Consider the following 14,982-nt stretch of genomic DNA (forward strand, 5'->3'; position numbering starts at 1 on the left):
CAATTTATTACCAACTGCTTGTTCCTTTTCTCCTTCCTCCTAGTCATGTCCTCGTGGGCTCACTTCTGCTGGATCTCAGACAGTCTCCGGCTGTGCGTTTGTGTCGTGAAGCTCGAGTGGATGAGCTTGTCTGTCACCTCCCCTTGAACGTGGGTGTCGCTTTCCTGCTTGTCCCCAAAGAGGAAGTCAAGCCTGTCTGTCTCGTCTGTCTCTTCACCCTTCCATCCGTTTCTCATGTGTGTACGCGTGGGAGTCTGAGTGGGTGGGATGGTTTGTGAAGACGGGCTTGCTTTTGACCACGACCTTTTACTAAAGTTCTCCGAGTCAAAGTTCCCCAGCCGCAGACGACCTCCTCGCTGCCTCTGCCACCTCTAGTCTCGCGTTGATTGGCAAATTGCATCTTGTTTGCGCATGAATAGAAAAGTGTAGAATAGACCAAACTCTAGTTTCTTCAAGAAACCTAAACATCCATATCCACCTGTCCTGGTCGCACACACTCCCACTGGATGTGGTGTGAAGGCATCCCAAGCAGCTAATAAGCTGGCTGTAAATCAAGCTAGACTCCAAAGGCAAATAAACATGCCAGTTGTCTGCCAGCCTTTAAAAGTATGCGTTGTGCAGGTATGAAACTTGTTGCCCCGACTTGAAGAGACCAACTGAATCACCTGTGACTAAAGACTGGGGCAGGCTAAGCAGGGCCGCTTCACTCACGGCATGCAAGCTCATGCATGTTAAGTGATGTTTTTAAGATGACTGTTTCTATTTGATTCAAACTAAGTTGCTTCTTGGAGAAGCACTAAACAGAGGTTAAACTCTTAAATACACAAGAGTTTCTTCTGAAGCTTTGAAAACAGGCCTGTCAACAGTTTGTTTAACAGATTTCTAAAGTCAGACTTGTTGATCTGGATAGATGCTTGCCCAAAGGTCACTTGTTGACCCCATTGTGAGGCCCTAGACTCAGCAAATCACGTAAGAGTACTTCTAGTTTCTTGGCCACTGGATCAATTTTCCCTCTGTTTTCTAGACAATGTCTTGAAGATCTACATATATATATATATATATATATATATATATATATATATATATATATATATATATATATATATATATATATATATATATATATATATATATATATATATATATATATATATATATATATATATATATATATCAGGCAGATTTTTAAGAAGTACTTTTTTTATTTTTTTGGTTATTTATCTTTGCTCGCCTGCGATCTACCCTCATGCCTTTGAAGATCGACTGGTCGATCGCTATCGACGTAATGAGCACCCCTGCTATAGAGCATATTTATACACAAGTCCAAAGAGAACAAACCCAACTCTAGTTTAACCCTTTAACTTTAGAACTGCCGTCACCAAAATAACACGCTCTTTGTACTACCGTAGCTATTTGACTGTTTGCGCAATTAACGTAATTTCAGCAGAAAAGTGTCTTTCCACTGATACACTTTATGGCACTAATCAGCGTGTTTATGTTGATTGCCTTTACACGTAACTACCATGAAGTGTTTCACAGTGCCGCAAATCAATTTTCTCAACGTCAGGATTTGTTTGAATTATGAAGAATTACGGTAATTCATAGATGGTCAATACTGGAGCTAAAGCTCCGGTAGAATGCAGCTAATGGAACTCCTGGAAATTTTTTTCCCAGAATCCCCAATTTACAATACAAAAAAAAAAAGAACACCACCAACCCAAATCCAAATTTAAAGGCAGGCCACTGCTGTTTAAAAGAGGAAATGTTACACTCAGTCCTGAACCTTCATATCTGACATTCACTTTATTTTATTTTATTTTGCTCAAGCAGCCGGAGAGCATCAGGAATTTTCGTTGTAACAAGCCTCTTTCGAACAATGATATTAAAAAATTCTGATTAAAGAATTCTGATTTTGTCCTTCATACAGTTCTGTTTCTACCTTAAATCTACTTAACACCACAAATGCAAATATTAGAATTGGTCTTGCTAGCGTTTAATAACAATACCTTTAAAAAATGCGACATGTTTAGTTTGAGAAGGTTAATTTAGACTGTATGGGTAAATAAAACACAACAACATTAACAAACTTGAGTTTATGTATAATCGTAGAGTGGTCCTTGATGTTGTCTCCATCTTTGCTGAGTATGAAGTATTTCAAATTCTACCAATCTAAAAAAAATGAAACAGGCCAGAAAAAAATCTTCCCGCCATGGTTCAGTCTGGACACTTCAAGAACAGACCGTTTGGTAGTCTGCTGTTAATCAAATGATGATCCGTTCAAATGCATTTTCCATCCAACATATGGAACAGAATTATTGCATTTGTAAACATCTGACGCCTTTTTTTCCCTAAAGAAATTAAACTGCAATGGTGAAAAAAGTTTTATTTTGTGTTTGGATCGCTTTGTAAAAAGAGGGACCACCTGGGCTGCTTCCCCAGAAAAATAAACAACAGGTTTTTTTTCAGACTGAAAGTTCAACGCAATTTCTCCATGAGTCGAATCAGAGCTCACAGAATTCTACTTTTTGGGTCAGAAAGACGAGCCGCTGGACACAGAGCACCCAACCGTCTGTGATGTAACAGAGGAGAAGGGTGCCATCCACATCACCATCTAACCAGATAAACCCTGGCACCAGAAACGATTCTTTGGAATGAAAACAAGTGATGAAGCCACCCTACTCCTCACAGTCTTTGGCCTGTCTCAGCTGCCTGTCAGAGAAAAGTCCCTCTGATGCCCTTGAACAGGGGTGTCCAAATCCAGGCTTTTCTGCTTGGCTTTCAATTGATCTTTTCATTGCCGCTTCTCATTGGCGAAAAACATCTGATCACGGTAATCAGCAGCAGGTAAGACAGGGTAACTAGGAGAACAATCCAATTTGTTGTTGGTTAATTTTGTTGGGGTTAAACCACTAAATGTCACAAAATCCAACAAACCATTGTAGTATTAGTAGTAGATAGTAGTAATGTGCACATTAATCCCTTGCTATTTCGCAGCTGCTTTGCGAATATCGTTTTTTTTTTTTCTTGAACAGTGTTCTGCCTCTTGATAGGCTATAGACCATTGTTAATCAACCTCTATGCTGCGTCTCCTGTGCAGAATGGATTCAGTTTGTCAAATTTACATAAATCCTCAACTGCGATCAGATCTTTGTTTTCGTTTAATAAAATTAGATTTATTTAGACAAGAGAGAAGTGTGAAAATGTTTGTGTTTGTCTAAGAAAATTGTGTAGTGAGGGGTTTTACAGCTTTAAAATATCTATTATTTGTATAAAATAAAATGAAAGTCACTACTTTGGGAATTTCGTTTTTCGTTATCGCAGATTATATTTAAAACGTAACTCCCACAATAAACAAGGGATTAATAATTGTAATGTACTTAAAATTTAGTAATTTGAGGAAATTAATGTTGGTCTTAATTAAATCAGTTTAAAAACTGGACACCGTTTAAAGGCCATGTGTCATGCAATATCCACTTTGTGAGCTTTTAAGTGTGTTATAATATTCATTCCACACCCCCTCCCAATCCACAGAAACAAATGGGTTCTCACATTGTGATGTCACAAAATGAGGAACAGCCCCTTCCAGGAAGAGTCTGCGCTGCCAGCACCGCCCCCAGGCTAACATACACACACTTTCTCTGCAGAGCTAGCGGTGATAGTCAAAAACTCTTTCCTTTTAAATGCACAATATGTGCATCCATTTTTACAAAAGTTCGGATGATGTTAGTTTTCGTGGGCGAAACACAGTCACGCTGCCGAGGCCGGCTGAAATGGGCGGTGCCTAAGAGATCGCGTCGTCTTACTTGCGGGTTGGAAAATGAACTGCAAAAATTACTCATATTTGATTTTAAAAAATCGCTCTTTAGTGTGCCATGGATATAGTTTACACTGAAAGGCTTAAAAACAGCACAAGCGACAGATTTCCGATTTGCATTACGAATTTCACTGAACTTTTAGAGCCTCCAGTATACCTTTCAGCTAGTCATTCTGATCCACCATCTACATTGCTTCTTCTGTATTATATTTAATTCACACGGCTCTGGTTTGACATTCAAGATGATGAGTGTTGACTAATCACACAAATATCTTATCTGCCCTGTTTTTTTCAACATTATTATTTTTACTTTCCTTGTATCTCTTTCGAGCTCCTCAAGTTACCGGTACTTCTTTTTGTGTCTGACTCAAGGTCTTTTGCTCCTTCCAAGCCTCTTCATCTTGATGGCTCTACTCCTCTGCCTCCTTCTCATGTGGTTGATGTCACTGTGAGATGCTCCCACTGGTTAACCTTTACAAACAAAAGATAAACAGCACTTCTGCATCTTTCGGCTTCTCAGTACCATTCGTGCCACTTGTTTCTAATTGATTTCACATTTAACCAAACTTCTGAATCTCTTTGACAATCTCTTCCTAACAGTCCTCCACCCTTTTCTGGCACCCCACGCACTCTGGTATCGACCAAACGATGGTGCCAAATAGCATGACATTTAGCAGATGTATTCTGAAACTTTACGAAAAAGTCAGCCACCATTTTTCTTGTGTGCAGGGTTCTGCAAAAAAAAAAAAAAAAAATCTCACAATCTTCCTTAAAGAGAAAAAACACACAGAGAGCTGTGGGCCTTTGGAGGGGGGTGAGTGTGACACTTTGACCCCCGGGTTCAAAGGTTTGGGATTTTAACCAGCAGGCTGCAAGGTCAGTGGAGGCTGAGGCAGCCATTTCTGCTTCTTATTGACACAAGTGTCACACACTCTGCACAGGCTGCGGCGCTTTGAAGTGTGTGTGTGTGCGTGCTCAGTAGGGATGCATATGGAGGCCGCCAAGCGTGGGCAGGTTTTACGGTGCAGCCCTGCAGGTAGAATATGGGAGAACAGGGAGGAACAGGAGAAAGGCGGCCCCTGCAGTTGCATTTTAAGAGATTTTACAGGAAGTTGCAGGTGAATGTGTGCCATTTTTGAGCAATCTTTGTCTACAACTTGCCTGTGGGAGCAGTCATGTCCGCTTTGGGTGTTTGAGGACATCGCAGGTGCTGCGTGTTCTCAGGGTGTGTGCTGGGGGTGGGGAGCTACGCCAGAGTACCACCTGTTCCCGGTCATGTGGTCCAGGACTGACACTGTGACTCACGGAACAGGAGGCACATGAGGAACACACACACAGATGGCCGCGGCACCGGTCCAAGGCCCGCGGTGCGTTTTGGCTAGCACACACACAACTGGCGTGCGGTTTCACAAGCCACACCGAATGACATACCAGCAGCATCGTGACCACAAAGCAGTCAGTAAACGTCACGCATGCATAACGAAACAAGGAAGTAAATGGAGCTAGGGAGATGGACACACACCTCCCAGCACTCCGATTTCCATCGCTCCTATGGAAGAAGTCATTGAAAAGTTTGTCTTTTTGTATTGTTCAAGATATGCAGATTGACCCGTGTTATCTTTGGTTGCAGGAGGTAGGAAGTGTCATGGTGGCCCAGAGGTCCTGAGAGAGGGATCATTCGGCCTTTGGATCAAAAAGTAAGACCTTTCTTCTCATTCTTGCAAGAACATGCTGACAAACAAGAAAAATTACGAAAGTAAATCGTTACGTAACGGTGTTGAACCTTGCTATAACCCAGTTATTGTGTTGAGATAAGGCAGGTAGAGTACAGGGCGGCAGGTGTGACGGGACACAGACTCGCTGTTATTTACTCTGAAGGTGGTTGGTTGGGAAATACTGGGTGTGAGTGGATCGCTGCCTCTTTACGACCTCATTCACACTAAAACACAAACTCTGCTCTTTTGAACTGTGTGTTCTGTGAGCCCTGAAAGAAACAGATGCTTTTAAGGCCTCTGAATGATTTATCAAACTTTCAAGTCTTTGCACTTCAGAGATGCTTTAGAGTCAAAAAAAAAAAAAGTCAATGATTTGCTTGGTCTTTTTGAGGTCTGTAGATGCCGTTCAAGTATCACACAAGTTAAATCCTTCAGCGCCAGATTTCACTTCAGTTTGTTTATGATAAAAAACTTCCTTCTCAGTTTTTAATTGTGCTAATGCAGAAAAATATAGCTACATGAATGAAAACATCAAACACTTGAATGATTAATAACAGAAGAAAACAAGATCACACTTCAAGGACACAGTGTACCTTATTTTATTCCCTCATTGTTTTCTCAATAGACTAGCAGTTGGTACTCAATTTGTTTGTAACTTTATTTGCAGGTTAAAGGTGGGAAACTTAAACCTCCATTATGAATATGGTTTATATTGGAGGTTGAATTCAGGTTGCTTAACAACAGAATCAATAAAAGTCATTTTAATCCGTCAACATTGGTAAATCCATTTTCGATGTGAAACATTGCTACAATTCGACAATTTGTTCCACCAAAAAGGTTAGCATGACTTAGTTCATGTGACCTAGGAAGCACAACCCCAGAAAGTGGTCATAGCAAAATAAGTTATTGCTAAATGCAAAAGCAACACTTTTGCATGCAATTCAATAAATCATGTCAAATTATTCCACACTACTGTTAGCATTGTTGGCTAGTTCTACTTGCTTCTGCAAGTAACACAGCCTAAACTATCGCAATCGGTAAAAGAATATGTTGCCACAATTAGCAATAACACTATTTATGCTAATACTGTAGAATGTGTGGTCTTGCTAACTTCTGAAGAAAATATTTTGGTGCTATTGCTATAAGCAAAAGCAAGGCTTTAGCATGTAGTACAGTAAATTATGATCAGCTTGCGGTACATGAACAAACAGCAAAACAACCAAAAACATAATTTCCATTTCACTGCAACACTTTAAAAATTATACTCTAAATGACCATCTACATAGGAGGCAAACATCTAACATAAAAGGGCTCCATCTGATTAGTCAACAACGTCAAGGGGTCCATGATTTGTCAGGTACATAAATGGATTTATTTGATTTGTTAAATACTTGAAACTATCATAATATTGATTTAGTACATTTATTGTAACCATTTATTGCAATTTTCACTGTCTTTTGCGATATGCGTATTGCACAGCTTGATTTCGCGATAACGATAAATTTGCGATGTACTGTGCAGGCCTAATTAGCTCTATGCTAGTTGTCGTTGCTAAAGTCATTGTTAAAGAGCATTAATAGAGTGACAGTATACAGTAAAAAAAGAAACCTGCTTGATTCAGACTTGTTTACACCTGGTCTAAAACTTTTATATAAAAACATACTTGCCACCTGAATCCTCCAACCATCACTGACAGCTTCACATGTGCTCAGAGATCTGGGACATTCTCCCTGTCAGCCACAGATAATTATAGCTCAGTTCAGGTAATGGCAGGTATGGTCATGTTGTTTTTAGTTTCTGTATTTGGAACAGGGTCACTTGTTTTGACTTTATCTAACTGCCCTGTCTCAAGATTTGTTTTTGAGATTTGTAAACTTGTGAATTCCTGATGTTTTTCAAGCGTAGAGGACTCTGCTTTTCGCGGAGCCAAAGATTAGACACTTGTTTATGGAACTAATGGGGAAACCCGGGGCTTCCTAATGGGGCCTCCCTTCTTAAATAAGACTATCAGTGCCCCATTCCAGCAGATACATGGCTGCTGGGTGTGTGAGGCCAGTGTGTCTCACTGCTTGTGTGGCTCTGACTCCGCATGGTGGGAGTGTGTGCGAGTATAAGCACGGAGGTGATGATTATCGTGTCTGTCGGTCTCCCAGTGTACCCAGCTTCTGAGTCATGTTGTGCCACATGTACGCACACACAATCCCACACACAATCCTACATATCCCAGGCCGAGAAGTACCATCTGTACCAGGGACACGGTCACTTACGTCTGCATACACGCTCGTTTCTGTCACACAAGCAGATTTTCACTTACTCTTTCTGGTCTCTGACTCTCATCTGTATTCCGTTCATTTTTTTTTAAGTTCTTGCGACTTTATCAGGTGGTCATAAAAGGTATTTTGGGGCCCAGGCTCTTGGGAGAGCTTAGAGTATGAGAACTGAGCTCTCCTCGTCCCTAATCTCTCTAATTGCACACACAAAATCCCCAAACGCACTCATATGTAATGTATATCTGCATCCACACCCAAGTACAGGGTTGCTGGACTCCCATAAGAACTTAAACACATAGTACTCAACGTTTTGTCCCTACTGTCCCTTCCTGCCACGCATAAATAGCTTTGGGAGCTGTGGGTAAGCCTGTAATGCTTTGGCTTGTCTTGTTGTGGGAGAAGGAAAGGATGGGAATTCGTTTCAGACCTATATAATTTTGACACTCTTTTATTACATACATTATGGAAGATTTGTGAGAGAAACAGCTGGAGTAGGACAAAGACGTATAGAGCGTGTAGCGCACCCATCCCACATCAACCAGCAGTCCCATTCCTGATCATTTTACAGATTTAGTGGTCCACCACCACACAGACAAAGCTGAGAAATTCACATACTTGAGACATTTTAAGTGCTTTTACACCACAGGTACCAGTTGACAGTAGTTATAAATACTGTTGTAAGTTCCCCTTCCCTTTTGTTGCTGAAAAGCAGAAGTTACAGTCAATTGAACATCGAAGAACTATATTTGGGGCTTTTTCTCACCTGTTTGACAGTACATCTAAAAATGAGGCTCATGATTCATTTGCAAGTGAACTCTGATGTGGTTAAGTGACAGCATGAATGCAGATGAACTACAAACTTTGTAGATTCAACCGTTTTTGACCATCGACCAGTTTAACCCTTTAACGCCTTTTACAGAAGCGGAATTATCCGAAAGCGGAGAAAAGTAGCTTTGTGCTGATATGCAACATTTTACATTAGGGGAATTCTGACAAAAAATCAGCATAAATCAGCTAATTCTGTTGTAGAGAAAGGCAGCTTTGTGGGTTGCATATCTGAGCAAAGTCGTTAGATTCAGTAGATTCACACGAATCCCGTAAAAAGCCAAAGAGTTGCAGTATATCAAAGACTGTGTACTAAATCAATAAAAAACTAAATAAATACAATCTCATTATTTCATTAAAATATTGCAAAATGAAATTTAGTGTAAAAAGAGAGTTTCAAACTGTAGACGGACACAGAAGATGAAGATTCAATAAAACAAAGTTGTTGATGTGGGAAAACTCGAGCCTCAAAACCATACTCCAACTTCATCCTCATCTAATTTTCAAGGTGTGGCGGTTAAATACAACAAAATAAGATAAAACTGTCACAAAACTAGTATTTTCCAAATTTTATCTTAAAAGTAAATCCATCTTCTTTTCAACTTTATTAACAGCATCCATGTAAGATCAGAGTCGGCCGCAGCATATTGTGCAGATCGGGTCGGGTGTGTGGGAAGTCAAAGTACAGACTCAAGGTTTTTTTAATGCAGATTTTTTTTCTTTGAAGTCAATGCTTCTTCTTCTGGTATTTCACTGGTTCTTATCTACTCAAAGGAACTTTCCAACTTTATTTAAATAACTTAACTATTTCAATTTTGCAGTTAGAGACCAAGGTGAACCTCTTGACCGGCATCAAGAATGAGTCATCAAAAGAGAGAATCAAGGAGTTCTACAAAATAAAACATTGGTCAGAATCAGTTAAAAATAAAAGTAAAAAGTTACAGATTTTTTTCTCTGCAACTGACTGACGGACTGGTGCCGGTCTGCTGCCTTGGATTGGGGGCTACTGCTATAGACCAAAGAGTAGAGTAAATAAGAGTAGAGGTAGACGCGACATAATACAAGCTCTGTACATTTAGAGTTTAAAAGAGTCATACACCCCACAAAGCAAAATAGTTGTCTTGTTGAGGAATGTGGAGTGAGAAGGTAAAGGTGCCTTTGACTGTCAGAAGACCAGACGATACTCTGCTTCATGCTTATTTTCCCTTCTAGTTCAGTGCTCATTTAGGCTCTACAGATGGATAATGTCAAAGTGCCTTTTTACATTTTGAAAAGAGATGGAGAATTGGCCACTCAATATTACCGTAAATCTCCTTATGGGAGCGCTAAACATGCAGATGCAAACCTGAGAAGGCATATTTGGAACTCAACGGCACAAATCAATTTCAAATCTACGATTTTTACTTTTAGCTGCTATGGCACTGACATTGGAGGATTGTGTTGCTCTTTTAAGAAATATAGCAAAATTACGATTGTATGTTAGCATTAGGTGGTAGAATTCTCACTCTGGCTAGGAGGACAGGACGTAGCATGACATCGCGCTAGACTCTAAATATCGGTAGTGAGCCTCAAGAAACCTTTAAAATAAAGATTTGGCTTAATGGTAAAACAAACATCTTAAAAACTAGGCCTACACAATGAATCGCAAATTTATCAATATCGCGATATCAAGATGTGCAATACGCATATTGCAAAAGTCGGTGAAAATAGCGATAAATGGTCATCTTAAATGTGCTAAAACAATCTCATGGCAGCTTGAAGTATTTAAAGAATCAAATAAATCCATTTATGCATTTGACCAATCGGATGAGCTCCTTTACATGATTGACCAATCAGAAGAAGCCCTTATACGCTAGAAGTTCACCTCCAAAGTAGACGATGGTCTTTGGAGTATAATTTAAGTTATGTTGACTCTATTTTGACTCACAAGTTATATCGTAATATTGATCAATAATATTGCAAATCGCAAGTTTTCCTCATATCGTGTAGACCTATTGAGAACATTGATCAGAATTTTGTGACACTCCTACTGGGATGCTTGACATAGTCGCCCACACTGGGAACGCATTTGGACGATGACGACTTCCTCCATACAAAGCAGCGACCTGACCTGCTGAACATTTGCATAAAACATCACAGCAAGTCTATTTTGGTGCAATAGACACCAGAAATAGAAGGTGATCTGGGTTACTAGGTTGAGTGAGAACACAAAGCGGTAGATGATGTCGGCTGCATGCAGAATGTTCTAGTTTACTATTTTATGGTGGCTAATTAGAGACTGCAGCAATTAAGGCTGTAATAGCTTCCAGATGAGGTGATAAAATATTTTCACTGAGGACTTCTACACACCCGGAACTGCAACATCACGAATGCATTTTAACCATATGACAGTTAATGGCCTTCATTTTATACACCACATATTGACGTGCCATGTGTGTCAGACGTTTCACTGTTGCACTCATTGGTGTTCTCACTGTACTGTGCAGCATTTGCCCCATTGTGCACATACCGGGGGTTTCAAAGGGACCTCCCTCTGCGAAAAGATCCCCCTTCTACCTCATCGCATACCCCAAACGTTTCACACACCCTTCTGTCTGTTCATACAGATACAAATCAAACCCTGACTGAAGTCATGCTGCAATATTACCGATTGCGTCATTGGACCTGATCCAGGTATCGTAATTCAAGTGTTTGTGTTTGTTTTTAGAGCCGTTGTGGCCGTAAATAAACAGAGTGTGTCTTGAACTCTGCGCCGCGTACGCTGCTAATTTTGCCTCCTGCTCTCTTGCTGAGGTGGTGCTTTTCCAAATATAATCTCCTCACAAGCGTATTCGTGAGACATACTTGCAGTTGTTCTTTTGTTGGTTCCACCATAAAACCAGCTTTTGACACAAAAGCACCTGATCTTACGAACACATTTGTGGCTTGTTTAAAGTTTTTGTTTACTGCACACTGGATGTGGGTAAAGAAATTTTAGCAAAACGTTACGTTGGGATGGCATCACACACCAGATCAATTAATTTTAGGCTTCACTGTTCTCTGTTTGCATAGAACAGACCCCAGTGTGGAACAAAACACTGGCCATCGCAGACAATAAACACCAGCTTCATTTTATTCTAGATGGCCAATGTAATCCAGTTTATGTAAATCTGAGTAATCCCCAGATCCCAAAAATCAGCAGCAAGTATGAGATGGAGAGATGGAAAAGTGGATGATCTCAGTGTTCAGTCTGGAGATAAGAGCTTTTCTTAAAATAATCAGACTTGTGTCAGACTTTTTTGTTAATTAAAAAGCATTTCTGTTAATCCATTTTAATTGTCAGATTACACATTTCTAAATGACTTTCGCTACACATTTGAAAATGACATGTCAAATACCATTTTCATTATCATTTTAATTAAGTGACAGAATAAGCAGTGTTGAAGAAAATGAAAAAGCATTTAGGCTGATTGCTTTTTTAATTTTTAATTTTGAGTCAAAAAATGCAGCTTCATTTTGAAAATGAAAAAGCATTTTTGATTTGACTTTTATTTTTAATTAATCGCATGTTGATTTTAGGACATAACTCCAAAAAAAAAATATATATATATTATCACATTGCTTTAAATGCTAATTTATATACACTTTAGTACTCCAAACTGACAAGACTTGCTAATCCATTTCTATAGATTTTTGTATAAATATATATTTTAAAACCTGCTGGCTCCAAGAAGCCAAAATTCCCTTGACTTCTACAGAGAAGTAAACAATTATTACTCAGGTATGACATGTGTCGGAATAACCATTCTTGCTCAGATACCTTTTTTTAAACGTGTTCTTGCTAACCCAAATTTTTGTAATGTTTTTTTTGTAGTGCAAGTTATTCAAGTAATAAACTGACCAATCAGACTCCACTATAAAAGTAGGCGGTCCCTCGTCAAAAGTTGGAAATGTTTGAAAGACTGTGTAGCCCACTTTCAAGTGGTAGGGGTGTGGACCTCCAACAAGCTTACTCCTGCTTGGCGAGAGTGGTTGGTAGAGTTGACTCAGACCAACTTGGACCGATCACTTCTAACTGTAGTCTGGTTCCAACATGGCGGCATCCGTATCGCAAAAAAAAAAAAAAAAGGCGTCCGTATCGCCAAAAAAAAAATGGTGGCTCAATTGACTTCATTTTTCTATTGGTGACGTCACACTCACTAGGTCCAGTTCTCATATACAGTCAGTGAATAAAAGTACCCACAATAAAACCCATATAAAGAAGTGAATAGGCTTGAAGAAAAAAAAGTCCCTCTTGCTCTGTTCTAGGTCCTTCAACTTCATAACAATGTCCCAAAAAATTATTTCTTAAATTAATAAAGTAAAACAAAAAGGTGAAAAGACCTAAAAATATTCAAACTAATTCAGCCTAATAATGGAGATTTTTAAAATTTCTGTACCAAATACATCATTTAAATTAAAATGTCATATGTCTGCAATTATATTTCATCTTTAAATGTGTGTGTGTGTGTGTGTATATATATATATATATATATATATATATATATATATATATATATATATATATATATATATATATATATATATATATATATATATATATATATATATATATATATATATATTCATTTAAAGGACCTCTGAGGAGATCACATTGTTATATAGGTTATGCTGAGTGTTCCCGTGAGCTTTTACACCTACATTTGTTTATTTATGGAAATCAATGTCGCTGGTTTGTGTGTGTTACCGCCTAAAAATAGAAGGAATGAGGGCTCGCGCTGTGTGACCGCTGATGCTCTTCCTCCACCGCGAACACACGCAGAAATATTCACGACTGGAGTCCGACCACGAGTCACGACGCAGCTTTTAACCAAATAAGAAAAAAAAAGTTTGACCCTGGTGGGAACCGTGAGGAGGAGCGGCTTCGGTACCGGGATCCGGCCTCGGTGCCAGTTTTTTTGCTCAGTCAGGGAATTCCGGTGACGTCACGTACGTACGCCTCCGTGCGTAAGTCCCTTTAAGTTTTATAAGCAGCAGCTGCTGCTGGAGAGCAAACAGAGCAGCGCGAGCGGCGCCGACACCGAGCCGAATACTAGCTTAAATTAACAGGCTGAAAACTATAAAATATAAAAAAAGAAAAGGCATTTTGTGGCGGGAAAAAAAGTCCATCTGAACGATTTTTATTTTTATTTTTTGGGAGTCGAGGCGAGGATTTACTTCAGGGCTCTCTCTCCGTCTCATTCAGCCGGTCGGGGGACATTTCTGTGCGGACTCTGAGTTCTCAGCTTTGCAGAGACACTGAAGGCAACAGCAGCGTTCAAGTACCCGGAGACTTATTTTTAAAAATCCTTGGATTTTTTTTCTCTTCTTCTTTCTTTTCCTTTCGGGAGAATGCAAAGCTTTTAACTGGTGAGTACGGAAGCCGTTACGCGAACATTTAAAAGTCAAAACGGGTTTGCTTTGGACGTATTTAGAAATGTCAACAAAAAGGGGTATTGGCTGTTGGTCATTTATTAGACTAAGTGATTTATCGTAATTGATTAAATCGATGAGGTAGGGGAGTTTTGACTTTTTTTTTCAACCGCGGGAGACTTTGAAATCCCACGCGTGTGACTGAGAAGAGATCAGGTTGAATCATACGTAGCTGTGAGTGCTGTGACAAATAATCCAGAACTTTTCATCGCAAACTGTAGAATTCTGGGAAATTAGAGCGACCTTTTTTGGGGGGATTTTTAGAGGGGGGCGACTCTAAAACTAGTGCAGAAAAGTGTAGGAATAAAAATAAAAAAGATCTGGGCCATTGTTGGGATGTGTTTGTAAGTGGGAGTGGACTGCTCTGCTGGGCCGGGAGCTCTGGGGGGTGGGAAGGATCACTAAGGTCGGCAGCCGTATAAAGTGATCCCTGCCAACTCCATCCACCCCCCCGGTCAATCCAGCACACAATAGACCCGGTCTGAAAGGAAGTGATTTGCATCTCTTTTTTTTTATAGGGGGAGGGTCTGTGTTTTGGTCGTCAGGTTTGGGAGCACTAATGTCACACTAGCTCTAATTAGGTAAAAAAGGGAACTTTATATTTTTGAATGTGACGCTTTTAATTTGAAAGTCAGCAGACGAGCAGCTGATGGCGGTTGGCGCGAGGGCGCTGCTTACCAAGCACTTTGTGACCCGCAATAACCGACCTGAGAGCAGCGGGGGGGGGGGGGGGGGGGGGGGGGCGTTGGCATGGGGGGGTCACATGAAAACTACCCCTCCGCTTTGAAGGTTCACTTCCGATCCGGCGGATGGATCTGCTGTTTTGAAGTCGGGAGGCTGTAAAAAAAAAAAAAAAAAGTTACACAAATCGCTCCCCACACACACACGCTCGTGCGAGTGTAGCGCA

General features: G+C 40.0%; 1 protein-coding gene across 3 annotated transcripts in view; it reads left to right on the forward strand.

Moving 5' to 3' along the window:
- The window catches only part of LOC101160692 (lysine-specific demethylase 6B), a 109,896-nt gene that overhangs the window by 76,103 nt on the left and 18,811 nt on the right, over positions 1-14,982 (forward strand). For 2 of the 3 annotated variants that reach the window (XM_011487316.3, XM_023965869.1), the window contains one exon: positions 5,445-5,511. The gene's annotated coding sequence lies outside the window, so the exon portion shown is untranslated. Of the gene's footprint in view, positions 1-5,444; positions 5,512-13,262; positions 14,013-14,982 lie in introns of those variants that run through there. The other variant, XM_020711533.2, reaches the window with a different exon arrangement.

Source organism: Oryzias latipes, chromosome 18 (assembly GCF_002234675.1).
Source record: "Oryzias latipes chromosome 18, ASM223467v1".
NCBI lineage: Eukaryota > Metazoa > Chordata > Actinopteri > Beloniformes > Adrianichthyidae > Oryzias > Oryzias latipes.